We start from the raw sequence: 16,062 nt of genomic DNA, 5'->3' as shown, positions 1-16,062 counted from the left end.
GAAAGAACACCATACCCACAGAGAAGCTTGGTTGTCTCAGCATCATGCGTTGGGGCTGTTTTCTTCAGCTGGAGCAGGGGCCTTCATCAAGGTAGAGGGAATTATGAACAGTTCCAAATACCAGTGAATATTGGCACAAACCCTTCAGGCTTCTACTAGAAAGCAGAACATGAAGAGGAACTTCATCTTTCAGAATGACAACGACCCAAAGCATACATCCAAATCAAAAAAGGCATGGCTTCACCAGAAGAAGATTAAAGTTTTGGAATGGCCCAGCCAGAGCCCAGACCTAAATCCAATTGAAAATATGTGGGGTGATCTTAAAGCGGATGTGTCACGGGGAAAAAATATTAAAAGCCAGCAGCTACAAATACTGCAGCTGCTGACTTTTAATATTAGGACACTTACCTGTCCTGGAGTCCAGCGCTGATCGCAGCAGAGCACGAGCGATCGCTCGTCTCTCTGCTGCTCCCCCCTCCATCCACGCTCAGGGAACCAGGAAGTGAAGCGCTGCGGCTTCACTGCCCGGTTCCCTACGGCGCATGCGCGAGTCGCGCTGCGCCCGCCGATTGGCTCACACGCTGTGTGTTGGGAGCCGAGTGTTCCCAGCACACAACGGGCGACAGACGGGATGTGACGGAATGCCCGTCTTTCGCCCGTAGCGTGTGGCCGGAAGTGGGTGCAAATACCTGTCTTTAGACAGGTGTCTGCACCCCCCTCCCCCCTGAAAGGTGTCAAATGTGACACCGGAGGGGGGGAGGGTTCCGATCAGCGGGACTCCACTTTAGGGTGGAGGACCGCTTTAAGAGGGCTGTGCACAGGAGATGACCTCGCAATCTGACAGATTTGGAGTGTTTTTGTAAAGAAGAGTGGGCAAATATTGCCAAGTCAAGATGTGCCGTGCTGATAGACTCATACCCAAAAAGACTGAGCGCTGTAATAAATCAAAAGGTGCTTCAACAAAGTATTAGTTCAAGGGTGTGCACACTTATGCAACCATATGATTTTATTATTTTTTTATTTTTACTTTCCTCCACCTAAAGATTTCAGTTTGATGTTCAACGGAGTTGTACAGTTTATAGGTCAAACGACAGATCTAGTACTAGCATAATGTTAAAAAAATAATCTTTTTTTTCATCGCTTCTTGCATTCTCAGTGCTTATTTAGCCACTTCCTGTCTACATGGCATTTCTCGTGGTGGGTTTCCTGACAGTGACAACAGTGCACCAAGCCTGTGTAAAGCTGGCCATACACTGATAATTGTTCCTTCACCCTGTAGGCCCCTTTCACATTGAGGAGTTTTTCAGGCGGTAAAGCGCTAAAAATAGCGCTGCTATCCCGCCTGAAAAACTCCTGCACTGCAGACTCAATGTGAAAGCCCGAGGGCTTTCACACTGAGGCGATGCGCTGGCGGGAGACAAAAAAATCTCCTGTCAGCAGCATCTTTGGAGCGGTGAGAGGAGCGGCGTGTATACCGCTCCTTCACCGCTCCTTCCCATTGAAAACAATGGGAACCGCGGCAATACCGCCCGCAATGCGCCTCTATAGAGGCGCATTGCGGGCGATATTAACTCTTTATCGGCCGCTAGCGGGGGTTAATACCGCACCGCTAGCGGCTGATACCCGCGGCAATTCCGGCGGTATAGCGCCGCTATTTTTAGCGGCGTTATACCGCCACCGCAGCTCCTGCCTCAGTCTGAAAGGGGCCGTAGGCTGCACAGAAAAAAAATAACAGGTTCTTCTGCCCACCGTATGTACGGATCTCCCCCTGAAGCTATTGAATTTTGCCAGCCGGCAACACCAGCTGTTCAAAATAGGCACGGAGCTGCTGCATCCGATTGGCTGCAACTGCTTTTTGGTCAACAAGGCCACCCATTTTAGCTGTTTCCTTAGGAAATTTTTAGGAAAGATCAGCAGGGGGTATCTGCTATGGTCTGATATCATCAGCATCACCATAGTAATTAATGTCTAGTAGTCTATTCTAATGACGGTCAAATTAGGTGATGAACATATAACATGTAGGAGGTATCTAAAGAAGACAACATACGTGAAGAGGTCTCCAATTCTTCCAAACAAATTGCAAGAAGCCAGATATTTATTACTGAAACTCAAGAAATCCTAGCACTTAAAGCATATTTCAGCCTAAACCTTGCCAAAGCCCTCTTCTAATCCATAGCTTTGCAAACCATAATGAAAGGAAGGTGTCAAGAAAACCTACCCTACCCTGCAATTAGAATGTCAGAGATACTGATGGCCAGAGCAACGTCATTCTAATGTCAACTTTAACCACAATATCTTTATACTGCTCAGTTTTTATAGCACGGTTAGTTATGACAAAAACAATGGCCCAGATTTAAGAAGCAATTGCGCCCGTGTAACCATAGGTTACACGGCGCAATTGCTTACTTGCTCCGGTGTAACGAGTGCTCCTGATTCAGGAACCTCGTTACACCGACTGCAGCCTAAAATCTGCGCGGCATAAGGCTCTTATGCCACGCAGATTTTAGGCTGCATTCTTGCGTGGGCCGCTAGGGGGCGCTCCCATTGTGATCAGCGTGTAGTATGCAAATTGCATACTACCACCGATTCACAAACTTGCGCGGGCCCTGCGCAAGCCAGGTACGGAGTTTCCGTACGGCAACTTTAGCGCAAGGCTGCCCCTTCTAATAGTAGGGGCAGCCAATGCTAAAGTATAGCCGCCGCTCCCGTGACGTGAAATTTGAATTTTACGTTGTTTGCGTAAGTGATTCGTGAATGGCGCTGGACGCCATTCACGTTCACTTTGAAGCAAATGACATCCTTGCGACGTCATTTGCCGCAATGCACGTCGGGAAAGTTTCCAGATGGAGCATGCGCTGTACGCTCGGCGCGGGAGCGCGCCTAATTTAAATGATTCCCGCCCCCGGCGGGATCATTTACATTGCGCGCGCTTACGCCGGGCAATTTTGCCGGCGCGCCCTCGCAATTTACGGAGCTACTGCTCCGTGAATCGAGGGCAGCGCAAAATATTTGCGGGGGCGCAGGGCAAAATCGTTGCCCTGCTCCCCCGCAAATATCGCGCAAATGTACCTGAATCTGGGCCAATGATAACACCACCAGGAGGAACATATTTATTGGAGCAGGGAGCAGATTTATTGTGTGGGGAAAATAAATCCTTCATTACCTAGAGGCAGGTTTGATTTAACTTTTTGGTTGGCGTGGTCTACTGCCTCGTACACACGGTTGGACTTTCAGAGAAAAAAAGTCAGACAGGCTTTTTTCTCGGAAAGTCCGGCCGTGTGTAGCCTCCATTGGACTTTTTTGGTCGGAAGTCCGACGGACCTTATATAGAGAACCTGTTCTTTCCGACTGACTCACGGCGGACTTTTGCATTGCCAAAAGTCCGACCGTGCGTACGAGGCATAAGAGATTCCTCCATCCACACTAAACAGCGCGGATGGACGGATCTTTCCTGCCTCCTATTGTATTCTGACAGCTGGCACCCATGGACGTCAAAATACCTGAACAGTGAGGCTGCAGATTGACTGCGCTCACTGTTTAGACAATAATATTCTATGCAGCTCCTTCGATCTTCTGATCCGTCTGTTGAGCTGATTTGTATGTGGCCAACTTTAGTTAAAAATATACTGCAGTCAGCCTATAGACGTCAATGGATAAAGGTGGACATACGCACATCAATTGTCAGCCAACTCACGCTGAGTTGGCCAAAAGTCACTTCTTGGGTAGCCCTAACGGGCAGCATCCATATCAACAAAAGCTGATGTCCAATATCATAAGAGCCAGGTGGAAAATTGTTGGCCTAACAGCACCTGCACCCTGTCAGAGACACTTAGGGGCAGATCCACAAAGAAATTACGCCGGCGTATCTATTGATATGCCGCGTAATTTCAAAGTTCCCGCGTCGTATCTTTGTTTTGTATCCACAAAACAAGATACGACGGAATGAGGGATCGATCTGACAGGCGTACATCTTAGTACGCCGTCGGATCGTAGGTGTATATTTACGCTGCCCGCTAGGTGGCGATTCCGTCGAATTCCGCATCGAGTATGCAAAGTAGCTAGATACGGCGATCCACGAACGTACGTCCGGGCGGCGCATTTTTTTACTTTGTTTGCGTTTGGCTTTCTCCGGCGTATAATTAAAGCTGCTATAATGGTGGCGTACTCAATGTTAAGTATGGCCGTCGTTCCCGCATCAAAATTTGAATTTTTTACGTCGTTTGCGTAAGTCGTTCGCGAATAGGGATTTGTGTAGAATGACGTCACCGTCGTAAGCATTGACTTGTTCCGGTTTAATTTCGAGCATGCGCACTGGGATACCCCCACGGACGGCGCATGCGCCGTTCAAAAAAACGTTGTTTACGTCGGCTCATGACGTATTTACATAAAACACGCCCCCATCACATCGATTTGAATTGCACGCCTTTACGCCGCCAAGGATACACTACGCCGCCGAAACTTACGGCGCGCATTCTTTGAGGATTCAAAAAAAAAAGTTACGGCGGTGTAGCGTATCTTAGATGCGCTACGCCCGGCGGAAATATGCGCGATGTACGTGGATCTGCCCCTTAGTGTTCAGGGTAGTCTGACAATCGGCACCACTGGCTGTCAGAGTGTAGAATCCCACAGCAGAATAGCCATCCATCTGCGATGTTGGTGTGGATGAAGCAATCTGATGATTTATTTTGTTAAGCCCACAGACTGAATAGGAGAAATCTATTTGTCTATGTCCAGCTCAGCTATCAGACAATAATTATTTTTGGTTACAAGTACACCCATAATATATTATACTATTGTTATTATTATGATAAAGTGGATATTAAGGGTGAAGGTTTTTTTGATCCAGCAATGTACACAAGAGCAGCAGCTCTCCCGGGTCTCTCCCTCCTTATTAGCTAAGGCCCCTTTCACACTGGGGTGGGAGGCGCGGTGGCAGTATAGCGCCGCTATACCGCCGGATTTGCCGCGGGCGCATTGCGGGCGGTATTGCCGCGGTTTCCCATTGTTTTAAATGGGAAGGAGCGGTGAAGGAGCGGTATACACGCCGCTCCTCTCACATTGAGTATGCAGTGCAGGAGTTTTTCAGGCGGTATTTAGGCGCTATTTTTAGCGCTGTACCACCTGAAAAACTCCTCAGTGTGAAAGGGGTCTAAGACACAGCAGCGGAAGCCACTTTAGGAGGGAGTGGAGGATGGGACTGAGACACGCTCTATATGTCCCATAGACACACAGAGGCGGCTAGGGAGCAAGCACACACAAGTACCCCCAGGGCAAGCATCTTGCCGGGGGGGGGGGGGGGGGCACTCACCAAGTGTGAGCAGCCAGAAGCGCCAGCGGAGGACCCGAGAAGAGAAGGATCGGGGCTGCTCTATGCAAAACCATTGCAGAGCAGGTAAGTATGATGTGTTTTATTATTTTAAAGTAAAAAAACAACACACACATTTACTAAAAGTCAATAACTATATTTATATAGTCCATTAGCCTCAAATATTATTATATATGATTTATATAGCACAAACAGTTTATGCAGCGATTTACAATGTAGAGGGGGGACAGCACAATTGCAATACAGAAGGTACATGTTCTGTACAGGTACAAATACAAACCTTTCCATTTCGATAGGACGTAGGTACCCCTTTTTATTGATTATACATTGGCACTGTATTTAAATGTATTAAAAGTCAGTCTGTTCAGCAGGAACCAGCCAACTTTCAGTATGTGTACACTCTTCTCTGTTCAACGGTCTAGCTGGAAAAAACGGCATTCAATCAGCGCAGGCAGCCAATGGCTGCAGACACACATCAGTGTAATCTGTAAAAGAGGGGGGGGGACACCCCCTGTCAGAATACAATAAATCCCTGCATTCGTATCACTTGTGTTGATGCAGAGACCTTTCAAGTTTCTTTTTCCATTCAACCTGCTGGTTGAACGATGAAAAACGGTGTGTGTATGCCCAAGCTTAACAGTTATGTCCATCATTGGTGATAAACTAATGCCCGGTACACACGATACGATTATCGGACGAATGATCGTCTGTTTTTTTTTGTATGCTAATCTCACGTCGAATCTGATGAGTTTACTAAAGTCACGAAAATTCTCGTACGGCAGAATAAAAAATCGGAAGTGATGTCATGTGTTGTAATGCATTTGTATTGCATTTTCGAACGACAGCTGTACTGATTAAACGAAAATCGTACGATCTGGCATCGTACGAAAAAAAATTCCGTGCATGTCCGACAGAATAAAATCGGATGAACTGTCCTGATCGGCTCTCGGAAGCTCTGTACTAACGTTACGATTATCGTATGATCGTTTCGAAAGCGGCATTTTTCGTACGATTTTCGGATCGTGTGTACAGGGCTTAAGAGAACTGATACAGTTCTATCAAATTGTACATTAATGCAACAGTTCCTATTTTATAAACTATATATTTTCATTCTCCATGACAGGCAGGAGCAAACATGTCACTGGACCAGCAACAAGGATCATTTTGGCTCTAAAGAAAGGCACTGCATGCCAGTGATGCCATAGGTGTGACAGTAGGGTACACCGTTTACGGTTCACCCCAATGCCCTACCCAGGGTTCCCAGGGCACAGCCAAGTACATAAAGACTCCTTACATTAGGACTTCTAGCATTGTTATCCTGAGTTCTGACAGCGGTGTAATACAAGGCAGCCCTGGTTTTATCACAAGGAGATCGATGTTTACCTGACATCTTTGCCTTTTCAAGGCTGACACTAAACAGACAGCACTTACCTTGACATCGCTTTCTTTGTACCCTGAATGCATACGTTTCCAAAAGTCGCACGGCAGAAAAAGGCTTTTTAAAAGACAGCAGTGTTAAAATGGCTACGATAGATTAGGGAAGTGGTATCTTTGCCTCAGCCTTATGAGTCACACATGAAACTGAGTGTTTGTGAAGAAGGGAACGCCCATGTTGCTTGGGGCCCAATTATCCTGCTAGGTCAAACATGCAAATGTGCAGGTAAGACAACACACAGTGCAGGATGGGAAGAGGAACGCCCTGCCCCACCTTAACCACTTACAGAGCAAAGTGCATGAGCCAGGCAGATGGAAATACTGACAGAACAGAGTAGTGACATTGTCACTACAGCATAGGAAGGCTATAAAATAAAAGATCCGATTCATTACAACACTAGCCAATGCACATTCTGCAGAAAAACAGACAACCAAAGGAAGGATTTTACAACTCTGATGTGTACCAACAAGGCGGCAGTCCTATGGTGGGCATATAGGAATTGATTTTATTATCTGATCATATCAGCAAACAATTGAATAGGAAGAATTCCCCTATCAATCGATTTAGATATACTGTAGATTGGATTCAAACAATCTGAGCTGATCGGCCAAGGCAGCAGCACTGAGATACTTTGTTCATGGATTCAATCCTATTTCAATCATTTATTTTATAGAGCTTGGGAATCCTCCCAACACATCCCTATTCAAACTGTCAAACTACAGTTTAAAAAAAAAATTCAATCGGCTCTGGGCCAGGTCATGCCCCGCCTTGCATCACATGCACATGGGGTGAAGCCTGATGATGTCAGTGCCCTTATATGAACACTGGCCCAGATTCAGGTACGATTTGCCCCTTTTTTACGGAGGCACAGGGCAGCGTTTTTGCCCTGCGCCCCCGCAAATTATCTGCGCTGCGCGCGATTCACGGAGCAGTAGCTCCGTAAATTGCGAGGGCACGCTGGCAAAATTGCCCGGCGTAAGCGCGCGCAATGTAAATGATCCCACCGGGGGCGGGAATCATTTAAATTAGGCGCGCTCCCGCGCCGAGCGTACAGCGCATGCTCCGTCGGGAAACTTTCCCGACGTGCATTGCGGCAAATGATGTCGCAAGGACGTCATTTGCTTCAAAGTGAACGTGAATGGCGTCCAGCGCCATTCACGAATCACTTACGCAAACGACGTGAAATTCAAATTTCATGTCGCGGGACCGGCGGCTATACTTTAGCATTGGCTGCCCCTACTATTAGAAGGGGCAGCCTTGCGCTAAAGTTGCCGTACGGAAACTCCGTACGGCAAGTTTGTGAATCAGTGGTAGTATGCAATTTGCATACTACACGCTGATCACAATGGGAGCGCCCCCTAGCGGCCCACGCAAGAATGCAGCCTAAAATCTGCGTGGCATAAGAGCCTTATGCCGCGCAGATTTTAGGCTGCAGTCGGTGTAACGAGGTTCCTGAATCAGGAGCACTCGTTACACCGGAGCAAGTAAGCAATTGCGCCGTGTAACCTATGGTTACACGGGCGCAATTGCTTCTTGAATCTGGGCCACTATATTTAGTCAATGGGGGTTATTTATTTACTAAATAAATGATTGATTTCTATAATGGACAACCCATGACATTGGGGATTATTTACGAAAGGCAAATCCACTTTGCACTACAAGTGCAAAGTACACTTGAAATTGCACCGAAAGTGCAGTCGCTGTAGATCTGAGGGGGACATGCAAGGAAAATAAACAGCATTTTAGCTTGCATATGATTGGATGATAAAATCAGCAGAGCTTCCCCTCATTTTAGATCTACTCCTCGGATCTACAGCGACTGCACTTCCAAGTGCACTTTCAGTGCAATTTCAAGTGCACTTTACACTTGTAGTGCAAAGTGGATTTGCCTTTCGTAAATAATCCCCAATGTCATGGGTTGTCAATTATAGAAATCAATCATTTATTGCAACCATAACAGTTTAAACCCATTAAAAACTTTTAGAGCCCATTCACACTAGGCAGTCCATGCCCTTAAAGTGGATCTTCACTGTATCGGAGAACCACAAAAAAAAACCACTATTTAACACTTGACGCCCACCAGTGGCAGCTGGTGAAGTTTTAGGATGGGGGGGGCGCAAGACCCCACCCCTCCACATTTGGTCCCTCCCACTTCTCATAAGCCACACACCCTATAGAATACACCCACTCCGTCCCCTGTATTCCACTTGCTTCCACTCATAGTGTCAGGAGTATACAGCTTAGTATCACAGTACAGAGTATATAGCCCCAGCATCACAAATCATGGTATATAGCGCAGCCTTACAGATCGGCGCAAACAAACTAAAAAATTACACTGTTAGTTATGAAGGACTCTAAATGGGCATGAGATTATCAGAGACTGCGGACATACTGCACAAGATTACCAGAGACTGCGGACATACTGCACAAGATTACCAGAGACTGCGCACATACTGCACAAGATTACCAGAGACTGCGCACATACTGCACAAGATTACCAGAGACTGCGCACATACTGCACAAGATTACCAGAGACTGCGGACATACTGAACGAAATTACCAGAGACTGCGGACATACTGAACGAAATTACCAGAGACTGCGGACATACTGCACAAGATTACCAGAGACTGCGGACATACTGCACAATATTACCAGAGACTGCGGACATACTGCACAAGATTACCAGAGACTGCGGACATACTGCACAAGATTACCAGAGACTGCGGTCATACTGCACAAGATTACCAGAGACTGCAGACATACTGCATTACTTGTCCTGCGACTTGGGACTTCAACATTGCATGACAAGTCGTACCCCATGATTTCCAATGAGAACCGTTCATATCTGTGCGACTTCAAAGTAGTCCCTGCATTACTTTGGTCCCACTTTGATGCAACTTGAGGTCCATAGACCTCCAGAATACACAGGCATTGCTTTAAGTCGTATCAAACTTTCAGACTGTGTTAGCCTGAAAGTCGGAAGATTCTGCCACAATTTTTTGCTGCAGTTTTGCAGTGACTTGAAGCAATGCCTGTGTATTCTGGAGGTCTATGGACCTCAAGTCACATCAAAGTGGGAAAAAAGTAATGCACGGACTACTTCGAAGTCGCTGTGACTTGAAGTTGCACAGATATGAACGGTTCTCATCGGGTCCGACTTATCCTGCAACTTTCCAGTCCCAAGTCGCAGGGCTCCTCTTTACATTATGCTACACCTTTACAATACAACCATAATATACAACACTGCCCCCTTTTACATGGCAGCACCCCTTTATATTGCAGTGCCCCTGTTTACATTACAGCCCTCATTCTAAATGACAGCTTTCTTTACATCACAGCACCCCCTTTACTTTGCAGCCCCCCTTTAAATTACATTATAGCACCTTCCTTTACATTAGTCCTGATTTGCATCGCACTCCCTCCATATACATCACAGTAAAAGTCATCAGCCCGTGCACTGCCTGATCCCCACCCATCCACCTCGGAGCCTTATTGTAGTTAGACTGCTGGGACTTGTAGTTCTCCATCTTCTCCTGGGGCTCATGGAGAAGATGGAGATTGGAGAACTACAAGTCCCAGCAGATTATACATAAAATAAGGCTCTGAGGTGGATGGGTGTGGATTGCATGCACCTATCAATCCCCGGGGGGGGGGGCGGGGGGATTTATTTTTGTTAAAGTCAAAATGTTTTTTTTTCTATAGGTAAATGAGATCTGGGGTCTTTTTGACCCCAGATCTCTCAATAAAGGAGGCCCTGTCATGCTTATTTCTATTAAGGGATGTTTACATTCCTCGTAATAGGAATAAAAAGTGATAAAAATAAATAAAAAAATTAAAAAAGGGACAGTGTAAAAAATAAAATAATAAATAAAATCGTGAAAAAAAAAATGTAAAAGCGCCCTGTGTCTCCATGCTCGCACGCAGAAATGAGCGCATACGTGATTCATGCCTACATATGTTCAAACCACACGTGAGGTAATGCCACAATCGTTAAAATGAGAGCAATAATTCTAGCACTAGACCTGTAACTCTAAACAGGTAACCTATAAAAAAAATAAAGTATCAGCTATGGAGATTTTTAGGTACTGTAGTTTGTCGCCATTTCACGAGCGTGCGCATTTTTACCGAGAATTTACAGAGTAATTTACCCTTGCGTAGGAGCTTAAATGTGCGACTCTATAATCACATGGGCCACACAGATAAGAAAAAGGAATCTATGTACAGCTAAAGCTGTCTATAGATGGTTCGAAATTTGGCTGGTACAGCAGGAACCAGCCAGAATTCGATCGTTGTATGAGCACTGTGGTTGTACAGACGTTGATCTACCGTCTGACTTCTGTTCAACTGCCCTGCTGAATATTTTTCTCTCAATCTGATCTGTGTACTCTGAGGCCCTGTACACACGACCGAGTTTCTCGGCAGAATTCAGCCAGAAACTCGGTCGGAGCTGGATTCTGGCGAGAAACTCGGTCGTGTGTACACTTTTCAGCGAGGAACCCGTTGAGGAACTCGTCGGGCCGAAAAGAGAACATGTTCTCTATTTCGCAAAAAGAAAAAGCCTATTTTAATGTGCATGTGTCGCGTGGTGATACCGCGAATGCACTTGTATAAAATGTGCCAACGCCCTGATATATCGAGAATTTGGATGAAAAGCTATTGGTTGGGCTTTGAGGGCACACAGTACAATTTGGTATTTCTATTGTGTGCCCTCAAAGCCCAACCAATAGCTTTTCATCCAAATTCATGTTCTCTATTTCCTCGTTGTTCAATGAGGAAAGTCGGCCCGCCGAGCTCCTCGGCGGCTTCCACACTGAACTCGACGAGGAACTCGATGTGTTTGGCACGTCGAGTTCCTCGGTCGTGTGTACGGGGCCTGACAGTGGGGAAGCCTCCCCGGCATCAGACTACAATGACACATCGGGAGGATTCACCCATTCACCTCGAATGTGAGCATGGCAGAATCGAGTCAGTCAGTCAATCCACTGGTTGAACAAAAAAAAGAACGAACTCATCTATGGCGAGCTTTAGAAGAGAACTGAAACTGCAGCATACTCAGTAGATGTGGCAATAGCTAGTCTACACAGCCTCAGGCTGCAGTGCGGTCACAGACAAGGAGGGAGGAACAGTGAATAGCAGGGTCAACCAGGTTTTTTTACAATCTACAGGAAAATAATACTTTAGTGGTAATGCGAGTATCAACACCGAGTTTTTTTAGCACAATGTCTGAATGTGCTGAAAATGCCCCCTCGGCTTATACTCAAGTCACCTTTTTGCAGCTGATCTCCCGAACTTTTGATGACCTGGTACCGGCCGGCCAAGTCCCCTGGACCCCAAACTTGGCACACATGTAGCCCCAGTTCTCCTATACAAGTGTGCAAAGTTTGCTGTCAGGGGGACCTACGGCCGGGGAGCAGCAATTTTTTTTAAAGCCGGGAACCCCTTTTATATAGTACCATTTTAAACGTAAGTCTAGTCATGGACATAGTGAGGCGTGAGGCACAGTGAGGCATGGGCACAGTGAGGCATGGGCACAGTGAGGCATGGGCACAGTGAGGCATGGGCACAGTGAGGCATGCAGATGGACACCCTAGGCTTATACTCGAGTCAATACGTTTTCCCATTTTTTTGTGGTAAAATTAGGTGCCTTGGCTTATACTCGAGTATATACGGTAGTATGTGCCAAGCCAAGTAACCATGTCGCCACCATCAAGGGCACAGGTATAGATGTAATCTCCGTTTTACAGCGCCCAACATCAGACCAAAACTCCTTGAACACCTGGCATTGCCAAAAGACATGACTAAAATTGGCGGGGGACAGTGAGCAGAGCCAACATTCAGCCGATGTACCCAAGTAAATTTTGGATAACTTTGCTGGGGTCTAACATATCCTGTGCAGGAATTTAAATTGAATTAATCGATCTCTAGTGAGTGAAGGGAACACTCCACATAACGTCCCACTCTTCTCCACCCAAATCTGGGACCTCTCGTTAACAAGCTTAAGAAAGGGTCCTTTAGAGCAGGCTGTACCTTTCTAAAAGCTACAAAACTTACCCAAAATAGAGAGTTTTAAGGGTATAGGGTTTGCCACCTTTCTCTGTCAATCTCTCCACTAGCTTCTGACTGCCCAGCAAAAAATTCAAAATACTAACAACATACAAAGCCATTTACAACTCTGCCCTGAGCTACATCACCAATCTTGCCTTAACAAATCACCCAAACCATTCTCTCTGCAACTCCCAATACCTCTCTAACTCTCTGGTCTCCTCCTCCCATGCTTACCCCCAGGACTTCTCCAGAGCTGCTCCCATCCGCTGGTACTCTCTCTATTACAATCAGCATGTTTTTCTCCTACTCTGTCTACTTGTCTGCGATCCCTGAAAACTCATCTCTTCAGGTAAGCCTATCCTGCCTTCAGCCAACAACTGCATCTTATTTCTCTTATCAGCTCATCCCTCGGTTATTACCTTTTTGTTCCACCTGCCCGTCCTATTAGAGTGTAAGCTCTCTGGAGCAGGGCCCTCCTAACCCTCTTGAATTGCATTACTACTGTACTGTCTCCATTTGTATTGTAAAGCACTGCAAAAAGTGTTGGCTCTATATAAATCCTGTATAATAGTAATAATATACCATGAATGTAGAAACTCTGATATACAAATGTCAAACGCAATCCATGCCTCAAGGTTGGCGAGGCCACTGATCACAGAAACGGTCCATCAGGGGGGTAAGAGGAAGCTTTACATTTACATATATGAGTTTTAGGGTGCTTGTGAAAGTGTTTGAAGGATTCATTCCTTTCATTTGATTCTGCAGCTTTTAGAAAGTTAGAAAGAGAAAATCTTGGACTACAGTACAACCTTTCATCATTTCTAATAGCAACACTGTTTAAATGTAATTTTCTCTCAGTTTTTGGAGGATGGGAAGGCTACGAACATAACATCCCCCAACACCCAAAACTATTTGTATGTGCCAACCCTGCTTTAAGAATACTGGTGTAGCGCTACCCCCTCAGGAGCCGCTGGTTAGATTTGGGATCGGCGTATTTAAGTTACCTCCGTGATGTGTCCAGGGGTATGATAGTGGTGAGAGCAGTAACGGAATGTCCAGACTGTTGGTTGACGTTTTCAATGCTTTATTTCTGGTCCAACATGACCAACAGTCAACTTGAGGTAGACAGGTTAGATGGGTGAAAAGAGAATAAACTTCACAGATTCAGGCCATGGATAGAAAGAAGCAGTCCTGCCTCCAATAATTTCACCTGTCACGTCGCCACTCCAGCCGGAGTGGGTAAAGTGCCCCCCCTCACAGGCCTGGCAGCCAGAGCGTCACTTATAGCTTTTCGGGGAGGAACGGGTCTCTGCCACAGACCCGGCTCTATTGGACTTTAGGATTGGTAAGGGACCCCTGCCACAGGCCCGGTGTATCAAGAGCGTGAATAGCAGAGCGAATCCTCCCTGTCAATGATCAGTCTAAATCTCCCTCAGGTAGACCTGGTGTCCTTGAGTCACCGACTGACAGTTTGCAGCATCCAACCTGTCAGTGTCCGGCCACCCAGATCCCCAATGGTTCGTCTAAGCCCCGTTGGATCACCCGCCTCGGGGTTCACCTCAGACCGACTCCCCATCGAACAGCACAACTCGCTTGGGATCTTCTTGGTGAGGGATGGGGAACCCAGTCAGTCACTGGGGTCCCTTTGCAGCATCAGTTGCTCCAGGCCTGGTAGTTGCTCCAGGCTACCGGCCTGGTAGGCCATATCGCCGGGGCCCGTGATGTGCGCACAGCCTATAGGTGGGTGCCGCACCTGGAACCAGAAACCCGCGAAGAACCCAGAGCAATGGCCTCCGCCACAGAAATACCTCTCCCCAGCATGCTCCGCGAGGGAAAACTCCTCTAATTGGCTGCTGGGAAGAAGCGGCTCCACCTGGACCCCTCTGGCGCCACCTGCCATCCAGAGATGAAACGGCATCTCTGAAGCACAGAATGACCCACAGGACAGTTCAGGGCTGGCGACAGCCAAATTTAAATTTATCAACATAGATGAGAGCAAGTAAGTCTCTCATCCCACTAAATTTACCATAGCACCTGTACTGATAAGTACACAGGCGCTACACTGGGAATCACCTTCTATCTGTATGCACACCCATCACTGGCAGTTAGGACAGGCTGAGGAGAAGTGCCCCCACATACCATCTCATAATTTTTTTAATTAATGGTAAAGGTTAGATTCAATGGGGGCGCACAAACTTTTATTTATACTAAAGGAAACCTGTATAGAGTGAATTTTTTAGGCAGCCATTGGTGACCTCCTCCTGAAGATGGCAGCCATCATGATTCTCAGACATCTATACTTTTCATGGACTATCCCAGAACAAGTACACCAGGGGGTCCTAATATGCTTATGTGGTCCAGGTCATTAAAAATTAAATTGAACTGACCCAAAATGCTTCAAAAAGGTAACAATGCTGTGCATTTATACAGACATATGGATCAGTACACCTTGCAGAGGGCTGTGTTTTTCCACCCAAGAGGCATAGGTGGTCCAGGCAGCTTGTTAAAATCAATGGCAGTTTGATGGCTGCACAGATTTTTGCGCACATCCTCAAATGTACATCTGCGTGGGATCGATGCACAACTCTAAACGCAGTCTGTCCTGCACAGATATACACCCAGGGATGTGCGTGAAGATCCCTGCAGTCGTCTGCCTGTCATTGAGTTTAACAAGCTTACTGCATGCGGCTGTGTTGGCCACCTTCCTCCCAGGCAGATGACTGTGTGGGTGTACTGATCTGTGCACCCATGTGAATGAGCCCTTAGTCTTGAAAGTGACTATCATGAGAAAAAAAATATGGTGGCTGCCGCTTTTAGCCTTCTTTTGAAAATGCTAGCTGCCTGGCTGTGTTTCGCTTTTATACTTTTGAGCCACGTACTCAGAACAAGCATACAGTAAATATGCCAGAATTTCTTATCTTTAGTTCACAGGCTCAGAAAGCACTGATGCCAACACATTGCCATCGAGAACTATCACTTTTAAAAGGAAAGGTCAGCAATGGCAGTCCCATATTTTCTCATGATAGAGCCACAAAATATATCCCCCGTAGAGCCTCTAGGATCCCAGGCTCATGCTGTGAATGGGGCTCAATGTATCCCCAATTGGAATGTTGTCCCTTTTCTTGTTGCTAATGAACAATTGTCAGAATTATGAAATACCAGAATTACAGAGGGCATTAGAGGCTCTGGCATAATGCTTGAAAGACGGGGATTAGGGCTAGTGATAGGGAGAGTTGGGTCCTAATTTTGACTTGG

General features: G+C 46.4%; 1 protein-coding gene across 3 annotated transcripts in view; it reads right to left on the bottom strand.

Annotated features, from left to right (window-relative positions):
* Positions 1–16,062, bottom strand: part of ELF1 (E74 like ETS transcription factor 1) — a 205,609-nt gene that overhangs the window by 142,748 nt on the left and 46,799 nt on the right. Inside the window, exon 1 of one of the 3 annotated variants that reach the window (XM_040341328.1) lies at positions 6,758–6,916. The exons of 1 other annotated variant lie outside the window; for it this stretch is intronic. The gene's annotated coding sequence lies outside the window, so the exon portion shown is untranslated. Of the gene's footprint in view, positions 1–6,757; positions 6,917–16,062 lie in introns of those variants that run through there. One more of the 3 variants, XM_040341323.1, reaches the window with a different exon arrangement.

Source organism: Rana temporaria, chromosome 2 (genome assembly GCF_905171775.1).
Source record: "Rana temporaria chromosome 2, aRanTem1.1, whole genome shotgun sequence".
Classification (NCBI taxonomy): domain Eukaryota; kingdom Metazoa; phylum Chordata; class Amphibia; order Anura; family Ranidae; genus Rana; species Rana temporaria.
Note: the sequence above shows the minus strand (reverse complement) of the source record. Positions and strands in the feature narration are given on the sequence as shown.